The sequence below is a fragment of the Pipistrellus hanaki genome (genome assembly GCF_964339955.1).
Source record: "Pipistrellus hanaki genome assembly, chromosome: 3".
Classification (NCBI taxonomy): Eukaryota; Metazoa; Chordata; class Mammalia; order Chiroptera; family Vespertilionidae; genus Pipistrellus; species Pipistrellus hanaki.
In genome coordinates, this window is record NC_140505.1 from 27,142,693 (window position 1) to 27,168,102 (window position 25,410).

At 40.7% G+C, this 25,410-nt stretch overlaps 1 protein-coding gene across 7 annotated transcripts in view; it reads right to left on the reverse strand.

Annotated features, from left to right (window-relative positions):
* The window catches only part of ARHGEF7 (Rho guanine nucleotide exchange factor 7), a 132,766-nt gene that overhangs the window by 72,625 nt on the left and 34,731 nt on the right, over positions 1–25,410 (reverse strand). The window lies entirely within an intron of this gene.

Consider the following 25,410-nt stretch of genomic DNA (forward strand, 5'->3'; position numbering starts at 1 on the left):
AAACATGACTAGATATCCAAGAATGAGTATCAGCACAGGAGGGCCCAGACTTCCTCTCTCCTCATTTGGTCAGTTCCTCTGCCTCATGGGTCCTGGCAGGACCACCCCCCTTTCCTGCCTCCCAGCCCCAACCTCTTTCCTGGCTAACTCTTACTCATCGGACTTCCCCAGCCTCACTTCCTTCACCAAACTCAGTTAGGTCCCCTAACCAGGCCCCACCAGCACATTCATCACAAAGACAACATCACATTTAATGTGTATAGGCCCCCTCTACTATAAAGTCTACAAAAGCAGATTTTACAACACCCAAGATCTAGCAAAATGGCCAGCACACAGGAAAACTTCAAGTTATTTGCTGAATGAATAAATGCACCAATCCATCCACCATTTATTTAGCTGCACTAAATGTCACAATGAGTGCCATTCACATAATGAACAGCTAAGAACAGCCATTCCAAATCTGAGTAATTATTGCTCTTTCTCAAAAATCATCTTCAGTTAATGATCTTCTGCCTTTAATTTATTGAACATAAACAAACAACAAAATAAATTCAGAAGTTGGAAAAACTTCAAGAAAGGAAGACATCAAATCACTGAGTCAAGAGAGGAGCTGAAAACGCAGCTCACTTTTTCTAAAAGCTGAAAGAGGAAACTAAATGGAACCACAGGACTTAAAAGATATGAATACATCTAAGCATTCTGTATACAAGGACTGATGCCCTATCTCACATAGTTGAAATACAAAATAAAGCTTATTTCATGAAGCCAGATCCTTCCTATAAAAAGAGGAAGCCCTTAGTACAGTCTTAAGAACTATCTTATAATATACAATTTAATTAATTTATTCTGATACTTATTTTTAAAGGAATTCCAAGTCAAATCAGAGCATTATCTAGGCTGACATATCCACCTACATTCTTTTTAAATGGGCTAATTATATATTTTTTTAAAGAATTAAAAGTATTAATCTCAGTAGGCCTCAGTTTCCTTACACGTAGAACATGTTACTTGTAAAATGCTGGAGTAGGTGATCTGCACCAGTCTTTCAGCTCTAAAGTTATAATTCTTTAGCCTCGGAAATTAAAACTATGGTATTTTACAAAAAGAAATCTACATAAATTGTCTACTAACCTTCATTGTGGTGAAGCAGCAAGTCATAAAACCCAGAAAAACAGGATGTTGAATACTGAAGTTTCCTGTTATTCCAGAACTATATATCTTTCTTATTTGGATACCAGGAAGCGTCTGGTTGGCTAAAACTGCCCACCAATGGGGTACAATGTGACGTCAGAAATTAAGCGAATTCACATATATTCACATTTCTTAACAGGAAACTACACAATGAAATGAGACAAATGCTTACCACTAAGAGGAAAATAATGCATATTCTGAGTCAATAAAATGTTTTGACTAAAAAGTGCTTCTCCAGACAAAGATAACAGACTATTTCCTGAAATACTAATCTATTGTACAAAAAGCAAAACCAGAAAAATCTTAGGGCACTGAGAAAGTGTACTATGAGAACAAGAGGAAAGTCTCATTAGAACTTTTATAGAAATATCTCTGCAAAAATAGATCAGCCTATATCTGAGAATGACCAGAACATTTAGCACACTAATTATTTCCTGGGTCACTTGGTGCTTAAGGAGATAAAAACCCTGGGAGGCTGGCCCACCTCATGACCTAACCACTGATGCTCTAAGCGCAGCACACTCTGACCTCTGGCTGGAATATGGAGCAAGCTGGAAGGAAAGAAACAAACACAGTGGTTCATTTCTTCAGGTGGTATTGGGAGTGATTATCAGGAGGGGCTCTCTTGGAACTTTTCTAAACCAAGACTACTGTACAAAATCAAGCCACATCTCAGATCAATTTAATTAGAGTCTCCAAGGAAGAGACCCAGGTTAATGCTCTCCTGGTGGTTTTGAGCAACCAAAGGTGAGAAGCACCTCCCTGGAGAGATGAGGAAAGTGTCCTGAATCCTCTCTCTAGGCAGGCCCACGCCTCACCCCTGTCCCTTATTAAGCACAGTAAGAAGGGAACAAACAATAGCCCACAGATCTTAGAATCTACCCAGTTGAAAAAGTATATTACCTAAAAACTCACCCTCCTTTTCACATTTTAGTGAATTTCTGGTAAATGTGCAGTAGAATGACCCAATATTCTCAACAACAAAAATAATCCAATCAATATTCCAACCAAAAAACTCATACTATTAAATACATTAGAGTTTATTTTTAATATTTTACTTTTAATAGATGCAGATTCCAGAATGAGAACAGGTACGGGGGCAAGGGAGTCCTTAACCCTCCAGGAGAGGGCCGAGGCCCGACCAGAGCTGTCTAATCTGAAATTCCTTCAATCTGAGTGGCCTAGAGACAATACTACATAATGAAATACAACAAATACAAACCATATAGAAATCAGGATAGAAGAGGCCCAGATATTAAAATACTTTTAAGAATAAAAATATGTTTTAAGAATTCTCTCATGGGGAAAGAGAGACGGGGCTGAACATGACAAGGCATGCAGTGAGAAGGAAGTAATACTGTTCTGTGAGGACAGATAATCTTTCTGAACTTGAAGGCTGCCCCCTGCTGGTTATTGCCTTACACAACTTACTGAAGCCCTCTGGGCCTCAGATTACTCATCCTTAAAATGGGAAGGAGGAACAAAGAAGATACTAAAATCACAATAATGATGACAGGTAGCAGCAATGTGCAAATGCTTCGCGTGTTCAAAAAGGATAATTTTTTTTTTAAATAGTGTGAATCTTGCACACCAAGCCTCAAGGTCCCTTGTAAAAACCTATCAAAAATTACATCCTACCAAGGAAAACTCCTATTTTCTAAAATACAAACAACTACAAGAAAAAAAGCTTCCTTGATTGGTGTAGGTGCTCATAAACATCTTAAAGACCATCCAGAAAAAGGACCACAAGTCTCCACACCACATGCTGCACATGCCACACACACACACACACACACACACACACACACACACTACATACAAATCACACTGCACACACCAAACATGAACACTGCTTTTGTAGCACATACACACACACACCACAAAATGTACACACTGCAAGTGCACACTGCTTCTGCAGCACACACCACAGCATGTGCTGCACACTATACACATGCACACTGCTTCTGCAGTATACACCATAGCACATGCTGCACACACTATACACAAACAGACATTGCTTCTGCAGCACAGCCTACACACTGCACAGGCAAAACATGCACACACCAAACACTGCACACATTGCTTCTACAACACATATACTACACCATATAGCACAGCACACGCAATCACTGGTACCAACTTCCACTACTGCACATCAATATCAGCAAGAGTCCAGCTCATACTCCCAACAGATTGTCTTACTCCCTATCAACCTGCTAAGGTTCCCATCCAGAATTCCTACCCAAGCTGCTGCTTCTGATACATACTCCCCACCCCCACACTCACCTTTCAGCCTCAAGGCTCATGAGGGGAAATACAAACACCAACATGAAAGAGGAAGGACACCCCTACCAGCATGTACTCCAGGTCTGCTCAACACTGTGGATGTGATGATGCCTGCTGCTCATCACCAAAGCAGCTGCCCCCATTTGGGAATGCTTCTGTAGAACTATCACTCCCCTCACTGTCTGCTGGACATTGAATTATCCAAAGCCTTCTCCCACTATTAACTCTCAGAGTAGGAATCATGGCCGACCTCACCAGAGCCCATTTTTATAAGAGCCCATTTTAAAATACGATCACAAAATCCAAGCAGCACTATCAGTGGGGGTGCCAGGAAAAGGTTGTACCTTTTTCTACCAAAAAAAAAAAAAAAAAAAAAAAAAAAAAAAAAAAAGCAGGAAATGAACTATTTTAAAGGGAAAAGTTCTAAAATCCAAGTTGATGAAAGTGTAATCTACAAGAACAATTATAGGCAGGTATTTTAAAAGAAACATGCAAGTACAGACATAGCAGAATCACCCCAAAATTAACAACTTCCTTTATCAGGGAAAAGAACCAAATACCAAAAAGTTTCTATATAATAAATAAGCCAAAAACTTATTCTCCTTGTGTCAATTAAAGCAGGGCATTGCTATACCCTTCCTTAAAGTATCACAATAAATGCTATTCTTTTTCTTCAGTGGCTTGTCTCAATTCCTAGTTCAGACAGGGAGTCACTAACAGTCCCTGCCTATAAAATTCATTTAATGGCCAAAAAATGTCTTCAGGACAGGAAAATACAAAAAAGAAAAAAAAAAAACACCTCTTTTTCATCCAGTTTCTCTCACAAGCACATACATCCTATTCCTCTACTGGAGGAAAACTCAGAATCTTATAACCCAGATAGAGGGTTATGATTATCTACATAAATTTTAAACTTTTTTTTTTAAATACGTTTGTTTTTTTTTTATTGATTTTGTACAGAGAGGAAGGGAGAGAGATAGAGAGTTGGAAACATTGATGAGAGAGTCGTCAATCAGCTGCCTCTTGCACACCCCCTACTGGTGATATGCCCGCAACCGAATTACATGCCCTTGACCGGAATCGAACCCGGGACCCTTCAGTCCCCAAGCCGACGCTCTATCCATTGAGCAAAACCGGTCTCGGCTATCTACATAAATTTTAAAAAAAGAGCACACCACTAACCCTGATACCAAGCCTAATAAGGAAAACTCCAGGCTGGCTTTTCCAACACAGGCTAGTCCTGGCTATCATCCTGCACAAGGTACAATTGAAGACAAACTCGTAAGAAAATTTAAAGGACCAAGTGATGCAAGAGGGCTCTGATCACAGGAGCAGTACAGAGAAGACAAGCTGAGACTAGAAGGAAAATAAGCCACTGGACATGGCAGTCGCTGCAGGGCACACTGGACTCACCAGCCACAATGCGTCACTTGGAGAGAATGAGAGCGCTATCAGAAAATAGTCCAAGATAACAAGCACAAACAGGGCCACAGCAGACAAACCAGACTCTATGGCCTCCAGAAGACCATGATTTCCCAATCCAAACCCAGAAGGGCAGGAGGGATGTCAAGTAAGAACAGGCCTTCCAAAGGCCAACCCACCTCTGAGCACTATCCCTGTGGACAGGTCAGTGAACTTCCTAGGCACCAGTTTCCTTACCTGGGAAGGGAGAGACACTCCACTGGCTGACCTTTCTAAGACACCTCTGACACAGTGTCCTTTTTAAAGAATGATCACCAACTTCAAGCAAGAGAGAACCAGGCTCAAGAAACCTGGCAGAAGGGAAAATGTAAGGGTGGGAAATTCAGGAGCTGGCCTTCTGCTTTTGTAAAAGCTGAAGCAGGAAAAATAATAATAATAATAATAATAATAATAATAATGGGAAAAATTAGTCACCACTCCACAATAGGTAAGGCATTCATTCCTCTGTCCTCGAGGTGCATTCCCTATTATTACTAGGTTCCAGACAAGAGGCTCCAGGCTCCAGATGACTGGGAAGGACAACAGAAACTACTGGTAGGGCTGGCGAGACGATTAAGCCACCGGCACATGTTAGTCAGCACTCTCCCAGACATGACACTTCTGACGGCCTGGAAGGACCCCCTTCCCACCTAGCAGGCAGGACACGTGCTCACCCAAGCTGACACCTGCCTCAGCAGAGATTGGGGGATGCTGAAGGGCCCAGCTTACTGCACTGTGCTGGGCGCTACTATAAGAAGGTTCGGCCCTGGCCTCGAGGAGGAAAGAAAACACCTGCCATCAAGCTTCAGAAAGGGCTTCCAAAAGAAGTGGTCTTAGCAGATGCGCAGACACTTAGCTATAGACAAAAGGCAGGGAGAGAGAGAGAGAAGTTGCACCATCTGCATCAGAAGGACACCATCTGGCCTGAGAGGCCCTCAACCCTGCCCAGTGCTCCTCCCCAATCTGTCCAGCAGAGGCCCAGAGCAACCAGCTCCCGAGAGCACCCACCACCCTGACCACTCATCACCCATAAAACACTGTCAGTGACACACCACTGAAAGAGCTAAAACTGACCATCAAAAACTTAGGAATCTGGTCCAGCCTTAACTTTTGCTAGCCCTCTGGAAATATTTTGACATATTCTTTATTTATATAGTCACAACTAGTATTGTTTGGTTCCTAAAGTAACACCTGAAATAAGGAGAGCTCACCTATACATAAGATGGGGCTGTGTCACACACATCAACCAACGAGGTGACCTCCTATGTGCACTTGTGAGAACTCCCACATGCATAACCCTCTAGCTAAGTAGACGATTTAGCAGAAAGCGATACCATGGTTTTCAGGAAAGCCTTGTAACCAACAGAATATTGTGGAAAAAACAGAGGTTTGAAAGGCACAGGTATTAAGAGCTGATGCTGATCCCATCTAGAAGTTTTATACTCATCACTCTATTTTCAGCTTCCTCTGTCTCTAACTCAAGGCACTGCAGCTCACTGTCACTGCTTTCTTCCATTCACACACCTCCCTGGAAGTGGGCTGTGCATCCCCACCAATAGCCATGCCTTCCCATAATGTGACATGCACCAGTTCTGAGCAAGATGATGCATGTAACCCCATGCAAAAGTTCTAGAAGCCTTTGAGTGTTTCTGCCAGCCTCTCTGTTCTTTTCTTTTAAATGACCAGCACACAATATTGTTGTTTGTTTGGTTTTTTTTTTAAAAAAAAAAAAAAAAAAAAGGAGTCATCTGTGCGGTCCAGGGAAGCGGGCCACAGTCCTGCCTTTAGGAGGGAAAAGATTCAAAAAAATGTGAGGACTGTGCTTGAAAATCACCAGCATACCCACCCACTATGGGAGAACTACATTCATGTGCCACGCTTTCCTCTTTAAATTGAGTTCCCACACCTTCTAATTGGATAGATCAGATATCAAATTCATTCTGCCAAGTGCTGACACACCCAACAAAGAAGTGGAACGGGGTTTTCCGAGATAACCAGAAGATGCCTGAATCTAAATAAGACCTGAAAGTTTACCTCACCTTGGCTTCCAAATTCACCAAGGGTATTAGATCTCAGGAGTATCTTCCACATATTAAAATAGAAAAGCAGCTGAAAGCGGTTTGGCTCAATGGATAGAGCGTCGGCTTGGGGACTGAAAGGTCCTGGGTTTGATTCCGGTCAAGAGCATGTACCTTGGTTGCGGGCATAACCCCTTTAGGGGGTGTGCAAGAGGCAGCTGATTGATGACTCTCTCTCATCGATGTTTCTAACTCTCTATCTCTCTCCCTTCCTCTCTGTACAAAATCAATAAAATATATATATAAAACTTTGGTTTCCTTATTAAAAAAAAATAGAAAAGCAAACTTTACATCAGTAAATAGATTGTGTTATGCATCATATAATGAAGACACTGTTAGCCAGGAATCTTTCAACTGCAAGCAAGTGAAACGCAACTCAAATGGCTTAAACAAAATATTATCAGTTCACATAACTAATAGGAATGGCCAAGAGTCATGAGACATAGAAAGCTTAAGGCCCTCTCTTTCCTCTGCTTTCCTGTGTGGGCTGCAGCTTTAGGAATGTTCTTCCTTTTAAGGTACCACCACTGCCAGCAGCCCCAGACAGCCAACAAGTGCACCACCTCAGCAGCGCCTGGCCGTACCTGCCCACTCCAACTGCACAGCCATTGTGGCAGAGCATCAAGGAGACTGTGCAAGTCAATAATGTGCACAGCCCCCTGGCAAATCTGCACACATGTGACTTACAGTGCAGAGAGTTCCTGTTCACAGAAACACAGACATCACCAACCAAAACAGACTCTGACCCTAGCCATACTGATATCAAAGCAAAAATAGATGACTCCCACCTAAATGTCGTCACTGGCTGATAACCATAGATATACCAAAAAAGAAAATACCAAGGAATGTGGAGAGAAAAAAATCTTCTTTCCAACATCTCTGTAGTACTAATAGAAAGACCCCTACGTCGTAAGGCTAACTCAGCATTTCTCAATCATGCAGCCTGAATGTTCCAAATGCAACAAGTCAGGTCAACTCTTCCAGTGAGTTTATGAGGAAGCTATTTTTGACATAAGAAATTGCTACTTTTGGCACAGCTCTAGAGTGTGGTTCCTGAAGTATAAAAATATAATCTTGCCCTATCACATTGTCAAATGGAATTTGTGAATTTAGAACATGATGAGTAAAAACGAATCTTAAATAAGTTGTGCTATTTAAGTTTAATGCAAATGGTCCCTACTGTTGGAAAATGTGAAAAACAGAGCCAGGGTGAATTTTTGCCTTCATGGCTTCTTTAGGTTTTGTACTTAGTTCCACCTACTCCCACACTCAGGGATAAAATTAAAGTTGGATGATGAATTCTACTTGCACCCAACATATCCCCAAACAATTTTTCAGTTTAAAATGAGAACTAAATCATATTGTTTTGTGGAGTCTACTTTATCAATACCCAAACCAGGAGGACAGGGACAGAAACACCAACCAAGTTATTTTAGGTGCATTGGTCAAGAAGGCCTGGGGAAGGGGAAGGACAAAATCCTAAGAGAGGCACGGCAGCTAAGCAATGAAAGGGTTGAAAAGTCTTAGTCACCAACAGAAATCACCACGGAGCTGAAGCATAGGCAGCAGAAAAGAGGACAGGTGCAGCAGCCGCGGAGAACAAGGCCCCTGGGTGCTATGCTGGAGACTTCATGTCAAGCTTATTTTACAAACAGATGTGAAGAGGAGAGGCAGACTGGCTTTGGGGCCTGAGAAACAGCATGGCAGTACTTCTCGGAATTTTCTTTTTATTTCAAATGCCCCAGACTAAGGGCTAGAGAAAACTGCAGTCAAGACATAAGAGTGCAGACAAAAACAGCCTGGAGAAAAGCCTGCCCTCTCTGGCCAGAGCATCAAAAAAAGACAGCCCAAAAGATGAGAAGCTGCTAGGCAAGTAACACCAGGGGAAACACGCCCCTCCCCTCAGGCTGCCCTCCATGCCCTATGGAGTTCCACATCTTTCATTACGGAGTAAACTTGAAGGTGATAAATTAAGAAAGACAGGTTTCTGGTATAGTATTTAAATTTATCAAAGTAATTACTGAAAAATTAAGAATCACCAAACAGTGCAATTGAAAAATTGGGCTATACAGGGGTTTATGAGGAAGGTGGGAGGCAAGGCAGGTATACTAAATCCTCCCTTTCATGGGGATCTAAATGAAGGAAGTCACAGTGGCCACAGAGGAAGTGGATTAGAATGGGATTTTACAGGTGAAAATCTAAAGGGCTTTGTAATGATTAGCTATTACAATGATAACATGAGAAAGTACAAGTACTTTACAAACTATTCAATGCTATGTAAATATAACTTTCATCATGAGACATGAAAAGTTCAAAGGAAGTTTGAGTGAACAGAAAAACAGAACAATAAGTAGATGGTGCTTGACATTAAGACTTAAGTGTAATTGCCATCAAAACATCCAAATGCTCACTTTCAGAGAAAGAAAAACATAAGCTTAAGACCAAATATTTTCATCCATTCAGAACATTTTTATTTTTTTTTAAATTAAGACCCAATACTTCTAAATACCATAAAATGCTATCTCTTTGCCTGCAAGTCTCTCTGTAATTTTTAGTTCCATATATATACATATATATGTATATATATATATGTGTGTGTGTGTGTGTGTGTGTGTGTATGTGTGTGTGTGTGTGTGTGTGTGTGTGTGTATATATATATATATATATATATATATATATATATATTGTGTACTTATTTCAAAATAAATACCACTTAATAAAGCTTATGAGCATGAACACAATGACACAATGAGACTGCTGGCATCCCCAGACCTCTTTACCATTTGTTGGTCTTAGTTATACCTTGAAGGGCTATAGTTGAGTCCCTTGTGCTGGGCCCAATCTTTATTAACTTTAAAAAAAAAATGCTTTCTAAAATGTATGACACCTGTCTAGGCTGAGCATTCCCTTTCCATGCCTATTATAATCTCCAAGGACACTAAAATTTCCCCCCAAAGTATGAAGTTATCACATATCTCAAGCAGTTAGGTCCCAGAATGCCATAATTCAAATTTCCCTTTACCAGTAATTCCAATTTAGGGCAGTTCATCAAATTCAGGACATTTTGTTGGTTCAACTCAACAAATCAACTTGGTAAGTTTGAAGGCCAACCAGAAAGCAGTAGCAGGTTTTGTCCCCCACCCAGATATCCTGTCTATCCATTATTACAAGCTGCCATCTGAAAGGTCTTTCTAAATCGCAACCCCATGACACTCACTGTCCCTCTTATAGGCCTTACAGGAGCTGCCTGTTTCCCATTTACATGTATTCATTTTATTTGCTACGTAGACTCACCGATGCTTCCAGCAAAGACATCTTGTTCATCTGTGTGTTCCCTTAAGGCAGGGGACCTCAAACTTTTTAAAGTGGGGGCCAGATCACGGTCCCTCAGAGAGCTGGAGGGCCGGACTATATGAACTACTAATTCCTACTGTAACACCTCGGCTGCGCTCACTGCCCAAAAAACCTGGCGGACCGGATCAGACTCCTCTACGAGCCGCATGTGGCCCGCCGGCCGTAGTTTGAAAACCCCTGCCTTAAGGCAAGACATAGGTGCAAGGACTGGCCTCATAAATTGTATGCAGACTAGCACCACCAGAAGAAACACTTCCCTGTTCTCCACTAGCAATCCTAATAAAGATGGAATATGCAAATTGTCCGTATGGTGGCGCCTACAGCCAATAAGAAAGGAATATGCAAACTGACATGACAAGGTGAGAGGTGGAAGGCAGCTCCAGCCAGAGTGAAGGTGGAAGGTGCCGGCCAGAGCAAAGGCCCGTCCCGGGTGCAGGAGGGAAGCCGATGCCAGCAGCCAGGTAATGGAAGGCCTATTCTTGCACGAATCTTCATGCATCAGGCCTCTAAGTGAAATATAAGCTTGATCTTCATTATCACATTTTTCAAAACACATTCTATCCAATGAATGCTCTGGTCAAAAAAAAAAATCCCATGTTCTCATCCTATGTGAACAATGTAACAATCTTCCTAAGAACACTCAACAGCCTCATATGAAATTACCTTCTCCTCTTCCATGGGCCAGTTCTAAATGAAGATTCCAACAGGTTTTGAAAACCAGAAAGAAGATAAGTTTCTAGGGTTTGTCTTGGCAAAGAGATCTCAAAATTTTAGTTGAGATATGAAATTTAATATACAAACTTCCAATCCTCTAAACTGCCTTGTCTTGATTCTTCAAGCATCTCCATTTGATTGATGTTCTTCAAACTCCTGACCATGATCCAAATAAAAAATGCCTTTTACATTATAATCAGTACACACACATAAAATCCAAAGTCGTTGTGCAATCTGAATTTTTAATACATTCACTGCTAAGAAATAAACAATTAGCAAATGCCACAAGCATAGAAGTTAGTCACGCTTTTAATAAAGTTGTTAATGATCCATTATCTCTGATTTCTTTATTCTCCGGGTTACTATACATCACACCCAAAATGATAGAGGATGTGTAGAAAACTAACAGTTTACAATTAATCATCCTAAATCTTAAGTAAAGACCATCTCAGTTGCATGGTGCATATTAATTAACACATTAAGAATTCAAAATCATGAACTTATGGGCACTATACTTGCCTAGTTTCCTGAAAAGATCAAATGTCCAAGGGTCCATAATCTTCCCTCAGTCCTCTCCCTTTTACAGAGCTTTCACCAACTGAAATGCCACCATCTCGTTTCAGCTGGCCTTCAATTCTAAATTTGGAAGTTCTGAAATCTCCATAAACTTGACTCAAATACCAACTCTGCCACTTAGTGAATGTCATGTATCAGGCATATTTACCTCTCAAGATCTGTTTCTCCTCAGTGTTCCAAGGCTAACTGAATCTACTTTACAGCCTTGCCCTGTGGCTGCTCTAGAACTTAGGAGCCACTGAGCAGTCACTATTACTATCCAGCTGCTGGTATTGTGTTTAAAGTTATTGCATTTTTATCAGTCTTCTCATTAGTGCAATGGAAATGTTCTGTTGGTTCCTTCCTCTCCAATTAATTTTTTTACTATTCACATCTCAAGTCCACCTGGATAAAAATGAGCTCATGTCTTCAGTATGAGTTAGAGACTGATTGATTGCTTGATAATGGAAAGCTTATACAAAGGCAATATATACAGAGCTCAAAAGTATTATAGATGACTAAATTTACAAAATGTAATCTTCAGATTCTTGAAAGCAGAAGTAACATCTTCTCTTCAACATGCACACAACTTTCTAGCTCTGATGCCTAACACCACCTTCAAATGTCTTTTCCTGAACAAAGCCTGAGGTCCCAAAGGCAGCCTCATACCGTGTAGCTAACACCATGAGTAACTAAATTCAGGAAGGATGACCAAGGGATGCTAGAAGCATCAAGTGAAAAGCTTTTTGGGATGGACTACCCACAGATTACATACTAAGTACAAGGGAGAAAGGGCATCTTAACAACTGAGAGATCTGGTGAATGTCACCTTAGATAAGTGATAGAATTTAGTATTGGCAGTATGGAGTGCATTGACATCAAGTTCATTCTGATATGATCCATGGGTATACAGCACATCACCTGTGTAGAATTCTTGCCTAAAATGTTTAACCTAGCCTGGCCAGTGTGGCTCAGTTGGTTGAGCATCACCCCATGCACTAGATCGCTGGTTCAATTCCCAGTCAAGGCACATGCCTGGGTTGCAGGCTCAATTAGTAGCAGGAGGTGTGCAGGAATCAGTCAACCAATGTTTCTCTCTCGTCAATGTTTCTCCCTTTCTCTCTCTCTGAAATCAATAAAAACATATACATAAATACATACATATGTACAATAAAATATAAAAAAATAAAATGTTTAACCTAAATCAGATCCTGAACAGACTGTGGGACACTCTACATAACAACTCTGTATTCTTCAAACCCATCAGTCATACATGATAAAGGTGGAGGAACTCTTCTGGAAATGAAAGAAACTAACAAGATATGACAAACCAGATGCAATGCATGAGTCCTTGTTTGGAGCCTACATTTTAATAAAAACAAACAACAGTCACTTGGAGATCACTGGGCAAGTGTGAATATGGACTATATATTACTAAAACAATGGAAACAGTCTTGGATGTATCAACATACCTTGGTTATGGAAGAGAATGCTCTCATTTTAAAAACATACATGCTGAGTATTCAAAGGCAAGCATCAGGTCTACCATGTGGTTTAAATGATTAACAAAATGCAAATACTGTATGTCAGAAAACAAAAGGGCAAAAGTGTCTACAACGGCAATCTAAGTGAAGGCACAGAGTATTTACATTAGTATTCCAACCTTTCTGTTAATTATAAATTTTTCAAAATAAGAAAAAGGGGCATATTATGAGGTTCTCTCTAGCAGCCCCTCACCACCCTTTGCCCCTCCTTTTAAGTAGAAAATAAAAGCATTTCACTCATCATCCTTAGGCCTTTCCTGAAACAAAGATTTAAATGAATAATTCTGATAGGCCCAACATCACTTCAAGATCTCAATTGTTGCTACCCAGATTTCCCTGAAATTCCCACCACAGATGGCTGGCCTAGTTTTGCAATGAGAAGGCTGGAGAAAAATATACTTTCCTCTCTGCCTTGCTATGCTGGGTTCTTGGCTCTTCAAACATGGGAAAATCATGTGGTTCCCTCTCCCAGCCAGATTTCTGGTTACCTCACCACACCCTAATTTTAAAGACCCAGCTGGGTCAGCTTAAACACCAAAATAATTAAATCACAAACTCTCCAAAGGGACTGTGGAATCAGTATATGAGAATCTCCACAATGCAACCCAAGTGGTTGCAGTTTTATTTTTTTTAAACATTCTAAAAGCAGACCTCACATCTAAATATGATCTGAAAGGCCTTGGATTGTGTTTTGTAGTTATTCAGGGAACCTGTCCTTACTGGTTCCTAGGACTTAAAGGAATTCTTCAGGGATACAAACTGCTTCAGGACAAATACCGGTCAGGAAAAAGAGGGATGAGAATTTCTCCTTCCTACAAGACCAATTGGGATTTTCTTGATTTGTTTTTAAGTGAAAATAAAAAAAGTGATGAAAGATATTCAAAAAAGCCTGTTTTTTGTGTGTTTTAAGTGAGAAATAAGAAAGAAGGAATGAGGTCAAAAGGCAAAACACCAAGTAACTAGAATTTTCTATGGACAGAGAAACAGACAGTCATGATCACACATGTGCATGAGTTCCAAATTCATACTGTTCTCACTCATCAGTCATGACTGACATTATTTCACTTTTCACAAGGCCTTATTGGAAAAAAAGAGCATGGACCCTTGATAAAGAATTGTCTCCACCAATTGACCAACACTGGACATCCTTGTCCAATTGCAAAATGAAAAATGCACGTGTGATCTAGTAATATTCAAAATAATGCGTGTGTTTGTCAAACACACAATTATTTCCCCCACTCTAAGGCTAGTGAGAGACTTTCCCATCAACGCCCAGACTCTCCTGCACGGTCAGCTGAGCCAGCCCAGACAAGCCAGCACAGAGCAGCAGCACGTCCAAAGTGACAGCTGCAAGCACACCACCAGCTGTAGTCTGGCAGAGGGCAGGCCCTCCCACTTCCTCAGTGAGCATGGCCCTCCTTAACTCCGCACGTATGCAGAATGCATCCTATCCACTACCTGGCATATTTCACCGAGATCAGATGCCTCTATCTGAGCTAGGACCAGTTTCTAACAGAAAGATTCTGGGCCCCTTCCAGTGTAGAGACAAAGATTGATAATAGTCACACATGGATTTCTTCAATATACACAATACCCCTTCCTCAGACTACCCTAAGTCTCCCACAGGGGGGACTACAGAGATTCCCTGTCCCTGTGTAAGGAGTCTCAGGGAGCTCTGACATTTTGTGGCACATCACCCCCAGCGGAGGCCTGAGGGAAAGAGTCTGCACAGAGAGCTTCTATTCTTCTGTGCTCTCTATGGGACATCCTCAATTTCTCTTGTGCCAGTTTTCTAACCAGGCTCAAGGTCTTTCCTGATTCTGAAACTCTAGGATGCTAAGAACTACCAGGCCCCCACGCTACCTCCTGCTGTGCTCTGCCCAAGGTAAGCCATCGCCAAGAAGGGCCAGGGCCCAGAACAACTCCTCAGCTACAGTCAGGCTACCAGCACAGCTAGTCTCCCTTTGTTCATTAGATCAGCAGACACCTACTTCATAAAATGAGAAAAAATGGTGACCTTTTCAGTTATATTTTAGCTAGATGTAGTTCATAAAACAATGCCGTGAAAGAAAATAAAAATTTGAGAGTTGAGAAGAAGAGTAAAAAATGTGAATGGGGTGGGAGGTGGGGAGAAAAGGCTAACTTGTGAGAGAACAGATGGGACTCTCCAGACAAATGCTGAGCCCCTTTACCAATGGTCTAGATGGGGCACCCCATAGGGTTTTTACCAATTCAACAAATACCTATTTAGTGTCTGTTAATTGACAGGCATTAAAACTCAAATATTAAACAAAGATGTACAATCTGCCCTCAAGAAGCAAACCAGGGAGACACAAGTACAAGTAATGGCTGTGATAAAGGTGTCACAGGCAGAGGCAAACAGCAAAAACAGTCTGAAAGACCTTGCAAATGACAGCAGAGTTGAGGATGGCCGGCTTCAAAGCAGAAAACCATGCAGATGGCCACCTCAAGGGGCTCCTGGCACAGAGACAGACGGGCATCAGCAACAGCCTCCGCGGGAGATGCAGGCACAGCCGGACTCCCTGTTTGAACCTGGCCACACCGCCCAGTAGCTGAGGAAGCATTGCTCTGTTCCTAAACATCTCTAGCTCAGTTTCTTTTCTAATGTGAAAGTCACTACAAGATAATACAGGTGAAGCCACCAGAACAGCACCTGGCACAGAACCCATGCCACTATTGGAAAAATGAAACCATTAACAAGTACCATTCGGACATCTCAAATAGTCTGACATTTCTGGAAATAGGAAGTCCAAGAGCATGTAGGAGGGCCAGAAGAAGTGGAAAGGGTTCAAGTCATGAGAACCACCCACTACTATGGCCAGGCTCCTGAGCCGGACCCTCTGAATGATGGAGATCAGGGACAGACAGGCTGGCAGGACACTGGGCTGGAGGCCACAGGGGCTATCCCACAGGTGGCAACACTACATGAGAAGACACACAGCAGGCTCAATTAGTGGAATAAATACCAAAGTAAAAACCAAGAGAAAGAGCCACGTGTTAAAGTTTGTTTCCAGGATAGGAGAGGTAGGAACTGTGTGCTTCTAAGGCTTGGAATATGCTATGTACACCTCTTACTTGAATAAAAGGAAGTTTTCAAATGCAACTTGATGATATGCCCTTGGTGTCCTCTAAGACCTATGCCTCTAGCCGAGGTCGTATTCTCATGGTGGCAAAACAGCCTATTTTATTGCACGAATTAAGTAACACCAGTACTTGCTGATAACTAGTTAAGATTTGAGTTATACAACTCTTAAGTGAGCCTGACCAGCTGCGTTGAAAAGATTTGCATGGTTACCCAAGGAGGCCCAGCAGGCAGACCTGAAGTATCTGAGTCCCTCCTCAAGGGCTTTTCACAGGAAGATTAGAATCATGGGTGAGGCCCTGTTATTAAACCGGTAGCTAGTGAAAGAGGTAGAAGTTTCACTGAATACTACAATCCTGGCTTTGCAGAAACGTTAGCTATCTGGCCTGATGCTCAGCTCTGGCTAAGTCCCCTTTATGAAGGCACTGGAAAAGTTAGACACCAGAGTTTCTCTCTTCCCTTTCACCCTGAGGTTCTCCCACTGGGAAATGCACACTAGCCCCACTTCCCACCTTCTTATCATCCCAACACCAGAGGATGATTTTCTCAAAAGGATCCTTTTTACACAGGTAGGGAACCTTTTTTCTGCCAAGGGATATTTGGGTATTTATAATATCATTCACAGTACATACAAAATTGTCAATTTAAAAATTATGTTGCTATGAAAAAAAAGCTCCTAGATTTCTTGAATTTCAAGTCCCACCTGCAGTTGCCTTGGCAGGGCCAGAAGTTCCCCACCCCTAGCTTATAAAGACAAAACTCTTGAGTCTATATTACCTCCTGTCATTATTACTGACAGGCAGGCGGAATTGTGACTGCCTGGGAAGCTGCACAAAAGATACTATCTTGACTTCCTAGCAGTGGAAGCACTCTCACAGCAAGCATGGATGTGAACTGAGATGATAATTTACCGTGTCTTATTCTTGTTCCTCCACCTCCTCTTCCCTGGGATCAGGAACACAATTTATTAGGCTTACCTGGCCTGCCTGGACTTTAGCCTTATTACAACAGATAACAGGAACTTAAAATATGTGAGCTGCCTTCACTTGTCCTTTTTTATACTTACTTCCAACTTATTCTAATTCCTGGGTCCCTTCAGGAATTCCTCAGGGTCTTCACTGTTCAGGAGTCCTCTGGTTGAGGTGGAACAGTGGGATATTCTGGACCTTGGGTAGATGCCCTACATCCCAATGCCTTAGTTTTCTAATCATAATTTGGGGATAATAATGACACAACCTCATAGAGCTGCTTAAAAATTGAGTTTAATACACATTTAGAACAGGGTCCAGGACATAAACACTCAGAAAATGTTACTTATTCTTGTTATCCACTATACACCTCTAAGATTAATGCCACTAGGCTGATCCAACTATACAATTTGCATGTTCCAGCACAAACAGAAAATGCAGAGCTTTTGTTGAATAAATCTTAAGAATTTCAGAGAGGGACAGCAGAGCATTAAACAAGTGCAGGGCCCTGTCTGACTGCCTACAAAGGTCACACATCCACAAGGCCTGTCCTGCCATCAGCTGAATTTTCCTGACAACTTGCCTATGTGCCTTGCTCGGAGTCACGCTAACAGTACTGCCTTATAATCATTAAATAGTTCAACTACCTTCAGTCCAGGTGTCAACATACTTGGAAGAACCACTGGATCCAAGTTCAAATCCTGACTCTCTCACTTGCTGGCCGGTGACCTGTGACCTCTTAATCATCTGATGTGTCAATCTCAACTGCAAAATGGGGAAAGCAACATCTTCTTTGCAGGGTATTTGGGGGGTTTAAGCAAAATAGTATATATAAAATGTCTAGCACATAATTTGTACTCAACAAATGTTACTGTCATTTAATTTTAAAGAGGACTGTATTTCTCCAGCCTGTTCAATGATCTAGACTTGCACTTGCACTGTCCAGTGTGAGGTCACTTGCCACATGAGCTGTTGAGCACTTGAAATGTTGCTAATCCACAGCTGAGATATGCTGTGTGACAAATATACACAAGATTTTAAAGACTTAACAAGCTCATTAATAGTCTTAGATTAACTATTCATTGAAAGAACATCATTATGGATATGGTGGATTAATAAGAATGCATTAAAATTAACTTCATGTTTCTTTTTACTTTTTAAATGTCAATGGAAATCTTTAAGTTACAGATGTAGTTTGCATTATATGATCTAGACAATGAGGCACCCAAATATCTGAAATAGAGGAAAAAGTCTAGTTTTCCACACTGGAAAAGCAGCCTAGACACAGAAATGACTAACTGCTCACCATTCAAGACAGTTTGATAGGAACTAAATAAAATATAAGACAGTCAACTTTGACAATTTTTGCCAGGAAAAATTAAAATAAAATTATAGTACCTGAGTACAATTTGGCTTTCTTTGCTTTTAAGTACCTACAAAATATTCAGAGAATACCCTTTTCACCTCTCAAATGACCCTTTTTTAATGACAAAACATTTCAATTTTTTTGAAAGGCAATTTCTGGTAAAGGCATAAATAAACTAACTTCAAAATTTATACAATAGGTCCATCAATAAATATGTCATTACCTACCATTTTCAGCTTACCACTGAGTCAATGATACAGAAGATGACTAGCTAAGAAGACTGCTCTGTGGCCTAAAACACCTTCAATGCAAAACTACCGTATACAGTTTAACTATCTGTCTAAATCTAAAACGAAGGTAACACTTGGGTGGCGCATCCCATCCATAGGGAAAAGACTATAGATATACTTTTGTCTATTCAAATGCTTTGCCCTGGCCAGTGTGGCTCAGTTGATTGTCTTCCCATGCATTGAGAGGTCGAGGGTTCAATTCCAGATCAGAGCACATACCCAGGTTGCAGGCTCCATCCCCAGTAGGGTATGTGCAGGAGGCAGCCAAAAGAGGTTTATTTCTCATTGATGTTTCTCTCTCTCTCCCCCTTCCTTCCTCTTTCTAAAATCAATAAAAACATTTTTAATTAAGCCTACATAAATAAGTTTTAATTTTCCAAATAAGCATGTGTTAATTATTTCTCTTTTTTTTTCTTTTTTTTTCCTTAAACCTCACTGAGGATATTTTTTCCATTGAGTTTTAGAAAGAGTGGAAAGGACAGAGGGAGGGGAGACAAGGAATAGGGAGGAGTTGGGAGGGAAAGAGGGAGAAAAACATCGATGTGAAAGAGACACATCAAACCTCCCACATGTCCCAAACAGGACAGGGGATTGAGCCTGTAATTCAGGTATATGCCCTTGATTGGGAATCAAAACTGAGACAGACCCTTTGGTGTGCGGGCTGACTCTCTAACCACTGGGCAACACTGGCCAGATTATGTTATTTTAATAGTATTTTAAAACATTCTTTTGGATGAAATCTCAATCATAACGTTGGCTAAAAATCTAAAAGAGAATTGAGAGTTTGTCCTTCAGAAGCACACAGGAAAGATAAGTGTTTAAGAATGTGTAAGGAAATTTCTTTCCCAAAACCTCACCCTAACTCACTAAATCAGTTCAGCTGATTACAATACTGCAGAGCCCACCAGAACATCTTTTTGTACTCTCACCTTGAAGAGAGAAAGTGAAAATGACATCATTCACACACAAAGGGAAATCAGCCCCTTTGCAGTCCCCAGGTGCGCTTCCAGCCAGAGTTCCCACTTACACAGAGCAGCCACAGAATGCCACTGGCCAGCACAAAGCTAGAGGTTACTCGTGAGAAAGCTGAAAAGTAACTGCAAATGTCTGAGGTTTTCAACTTTTATTTTCTATTCTAGCAGCTTTTCTTTTACATCCTCTTTGAAACATCCAATGCAAGAAATTATGAGTGCCTTACATTTGCCTTAGTTTACCATGAACATAAGTATACAGGCACTGTCAACAATACAAGGAAGAAAAGGTGTTTTCCATCTTCCTGTGTGAAGAGAAAACACAATAAATACAGGCAGTCACAGGCCTGGAAAGGAGTAGAGCTCTCATATCCTAACTGAGCAAAGGAATAAAAATGTCTGGAGACATTTGGCAGTGAAGTGTTCAAAACCTTTTAAAAGCCCCTACCTTTGGCTTAGCAGTGCCCTATCAGGGAATGGCTCCTTAAAAGATAATGATGGAGAGAGAAACAAAGATGGCAGCATAGGTAAACACCTGAACTGCTGCCTCGCACAACTTTAAAACTACAACTACAAGACAAAATGAACATCACCCAGAACCATAGAAAAGCTGGCTGAGTGGAAATTCTACAACTAGAAGAAAAGAGAAAAGCACACTGAAATCACAGGAGCTGCAGAAGGCAGAGATACAGAGGCCCACACACGCGAAGAGGGCTGGCAACTGATATGCGGCTGTCTTTGTCCAGCAGAAGGAAGACACAAGCTCCTGACTGCTTTGAACTCCAGTTCCGGGCAAGACTCTGGGGACCCAGACTCATATGGGGAAAAATTGGACCATCTGGCAGCGGGCGGAACTATAGGGCAGCTATCTCTCAGAGGTGCTTGCAGCGATTACCACGGGACAGAGACCCAGGAACCTCTTAGGGCAGGGCTGACCGGAAGCCATTGCTGTTTGCTCCTCCCTGAGATTCTGCCCCACCACAGCTTTTGCATAAGAATGGCCTGGTACTTTGAAAACTAAACTTATCTAACAAACTGCAACTGAGTCAGTGAGACCCAGAACATCCAAAAGAAGGCCCAAGGCCCCTCGGCAGCTTGCATTGCTTCACAGCCGGGCCTCATCTGGGCACCTCCAAAACCCAAACAAAGAAGAGGAATCTGCACATCTCTCCGTAGCTCCTGCTGGGCGGTCTCAGGCAGAGGCTAAATTAGCACCTCCTTGGAGATCCAAGAGCCAGTGTACCCAGTGGTCAGAGTAGACCATCCAGATTACATCTCCTCACAAGGGACACACTCAGGGGGCAGACTCAGTGAGCACCAAACCTCCACTGAAGCAAGTCTTTCCCCATAAGTGTGTCTCCAGCACAGGAGTTCTCCCATGGTAGACACAGTTGGCCTGAAGGTCAATTCCTCCCAGTGATATTAACAACAATCAAGACTTAACTACAAGACTGTGCACACAGTCGACAAAGGGGTGCTCCAAGAGTGTCCACTTCAGGTAACTGGGGAAGCTGAGCCACTGGGCCCTATAGGACACCTAGCACACAAAGCCACTCTATCAACTCAGGGAAGCAGCCAAAATGCAAAGACAAAGAAAGAGGACACAAATGAAAGCAATGGAGGAAAACAAACAACTGGATATAAAGTTCAAAACCACGGTTATAAGGTTTTTCAAGAATTTTCTAGAAAAGGCCGATAAATTTAGTAAGACCCTCGAGGATAAGGAAAAGGACCAACTAGAAATTAAGCATACACTGACTGAAGTAAAAAACAATATACAAAGATCCAACAGCAGACTAGAGGATCACAAGAGTCAAGTAAAAAATTTGAAATATTGGGTCGGCAGCTAAGTAATTGCGGGTTTCACACATATATGGCTTCAGTTGAATTTTTAGGTTTGCAGACGTAGTACAAATGTAAAACACATTTTGTTATTTGATAGTTGGCTATTCAGCTGTTAATCAGTAAAAAAAGTTTTTTGATCTGTTTTGTAGTTTTCGTTTGGCGTTCGTTGAAAAATGGAAAATCAAAAGGAACATTTTCGTCATATTTTGCTTTTTTATTTCCGCAAAGGAAAAAACGCATCGCAAGCTCATAAAAAGTTATGTGCTGTTTATGGTGATGAAGCCTTAAAAGAACGGCAGTGTCAAAATTGGTTTGCCAAATTTCGTTCTGGTGATTTTTCACTCAAAGATGAAAAACGCTCTGGTCGTCCAGTTGAAGTTGATGACGCCCTAATCAAAGCAATAATCAATTCGGACTGTCACAGTACAACACGTGAGATTGCAGAGAAGCTTCATGTATCACATACATGCATTGAAAATCACTTAAAACAACTTGGCTATGTTCAAAAACTCAATACATGGGTTCCTCACGAACTGAAAGAATCACAGTTAACGCAACGCATTAGCAGCTGCGATTTGCTAAAGAAACGTAATGAAAATGATCCATTTTTAAAACGACTGATAACTGGCGATGAAAAATGGGTTGTTTACAACAATATCAAGCGGAAAAGATCGTGGAGCAGGCCAGGTGAACCAACTCAAACAACATCAAAAGCTGATATTCATCAAAAGAAGGTTTTGTTATCAGTTTGGTGGGATTACAAAGGAATTGTCTACTTTGAACTCTTACCACCCAACCGAACGATCAATTCTGATGTCTACATTGAACAACTAGCGAAATTAAACAATGCAGTTGAAGAAAAGCAGCCCGAATTGACAAATCGAAAAGGTGTTGTATTCCATCATGACAATGCAAGGCCACACACATCTTTGGTCACTCGGCAAAAATTAATGGAGCTTGGTTGGGATGTTTTGCCACATCCACCATATAGTCCTGACCTTGCACTATCTGATTACTTTTTGTTTCGATCTTTACAAAACTCCTTGAATGGTAAAAATTTCAATAATGATGATGATGTCAAATCGTACCTGATTCAGTTTTTTGCTAATAAAAACTAGAAGTTTTTTGAACGTGGGATTATGATGCTGCCTGAAAGATGGCAAAAGGTCATTGATCAAAATGGGCAATACATTACAGAATAAAGTTATTTAGTTCCATGAAAAAATTGTCTTTGATTTTCTTTAAAAAATCCGCAATTACTTAGTTGCCGACCCAATACAAAGAAGCAAAAAGCACCCAACAGGAAAAGCATAAAGAAAAAAAGAATCCAGCCGGGACCGGTTTGGCTCAGTGGATAGAGTGTCGGCCTGGGGACTGAAAGGTCCCGGGTTCGATTCCGGTCAAGGGCATGAACCTTGGTTGCGGGCACATCCCCAGTAGGGGGTGTGCAAGAGGCAGCTGGTCAATGTTTCTCTTTCATCGATGTTTCTAACTGTCCCTCTCAATTCCTCTCTGTGTAAAATCAATAAAATATATTTTAAATAAATAAATAAATAAATAAATAAATAAATAAATAAATAAATAAAAAAGAAAAAAAGAATCCAAAAATATAAAGATAGTGTAAGGAGCCTCTGGGACCACTTCAAGCATACCAATATCCAAATTTTTGGGGTTCCAGAAGAAGAAAGAGAACAAAATATTGAAAACCTATTTGAAGAAATAATGACAGAAAACGTCCCCACCTGGTAAAAGAAATAGACTTACAAGTCCAGGAAGCGCACAGAACCCCAAACAAAAGGAATCCAAAGAGGACCACATCAAGACACATCATAATTAAAATGCCAAAAGCAAAAGACAAAGAGAAAATATTAGAAGCAGCAAGAGAAAAGCAGTTAGTTACCTACAAGGGAGCACCCATACAATTGTCAACTGATTTCTCAACAGAAACTATACAGGCCAGACGAGAGTGGCAAGAAATATTCAAAGTGATGAACAGCAAGAACCTACAACCAAGATTACTCTACCCAGCAAAGCTATCATTCAGAATTGAAGATCAGATAAAGAGCTTCACAGATAAGAAAAAGCTAAAGGAGTTCATCACCACCAAACCAGTATTATATGAAATGCTGAAAGGTATACTTTAAGAAGAGGCTGAAGAAGTAAAAGATAAAGATAAAAATTATGAACAAATACATATCTATCAACAAGTGAATCTAAAAATCAAGTAAATAAAAAAGCTGATGGAACAGAATAAACTGGTGAATATATTAGAATCAGGGGCATAGGAAGGGAGTGGACTAACAATTCTCGGGAGGAAAGAGGTAAGGAGGGTGTGGGAACAGACTGGGCAAAAATTGTACACCTATGGATGAAGACAGTGAGAGGGGGGGTTAAGGGCAGAGGGTGGGGTGGGAACCGGGTTGAGGGGAGCTATGGGGGGTAAAAGAGAGGAACAATTGTAATAATCTGAATAAAGATTTATTGAAATGGAAAAAAAAAAAGATAATGATGAAGAATTTTGTAAAGAAATGTCCACTGCACAGTTCAATGTTTACAATAATGAAAACTTAGAAATAACCTCTATGTCCAAAATTGAGACTCGTCACTAGGAATTATGAGCACCTTTTAAAAATAAGCAGACAAATATTTAACATGAGAAAACAGTCACATTATGTTAAGCATGTTATAAAACATTATGTATACAATGATGTCATGAATATTTTTTAAGTATTTTTATATTTGTGTAAAGAGAGGAGGAATGCAAATATATACAGTAATTTTAACACTGGTTATCTTTAGATGTGGCAGTACACAATTTTTATTTTTTCTTACAGTTCTCTATTTTCTGCTCTATTCGTGCAACAAACACAAATTGTACAATATTCCTTTAAAATTAAAACTCCTTTGATAATAAGAACAACTTCTTGGGGGATTTTCTATAGCTAATTATGATGTATATGCAACTGAAATAACTGATAAAGTAACCATGATATTCAGTACCTCTTTTCCTTTAAAAAATCTTGGGATAGTTTAAAATGGTGGCAAACAAGCAAATACATCTACCAAAATCAGACAGTCTGTTACAAATAAGTCTAAACAAACCCCTGGAACAAAGCACCTTGAAGCTTTTAACTATACAAAAACTAATCTACAATTCAAGCGATCAGATGTTGAAGGAGGGTGCGGGTAGAAGAGGGGATGGGGTATAAATGGCCAATGGGGGAAATTAAATAAATAAGATGTGAAGGGAAATAAAATGAAATCATTGGAAAACTGCTGCACTTTATCTAAGAGTAACACCATCTTCTAGGGAACAGTCCTGTTCCTTCACACCACAGGTGAGAACAAGCTGGAAGCCCAAGTTGGGTCCATACAAACTCCTTTTTCAGGGTAACTTCATAAAAATCAGAGTGACAAACCATTTATGAGGTTTCTGACGTGCTGTTTTATTTTTATCATCTGTAATGTAATTAGGAGTTTTAAGTGTGTCTTACAACTGACCCTTGATAGAATGCTAACAAAATTTGCCTGTATTTTAAGTTTAATGAAAGAGATATTTACTCTTTAAAAACAGCACAAAATAAAACATAATTTCCCTTTACCTTAAAAAAAAAAAATTGCTATCAACTAAACTTCAAGCTCATCAATCAATTCCAAATGTTTAGTGAAGGTCTACTATGTGCC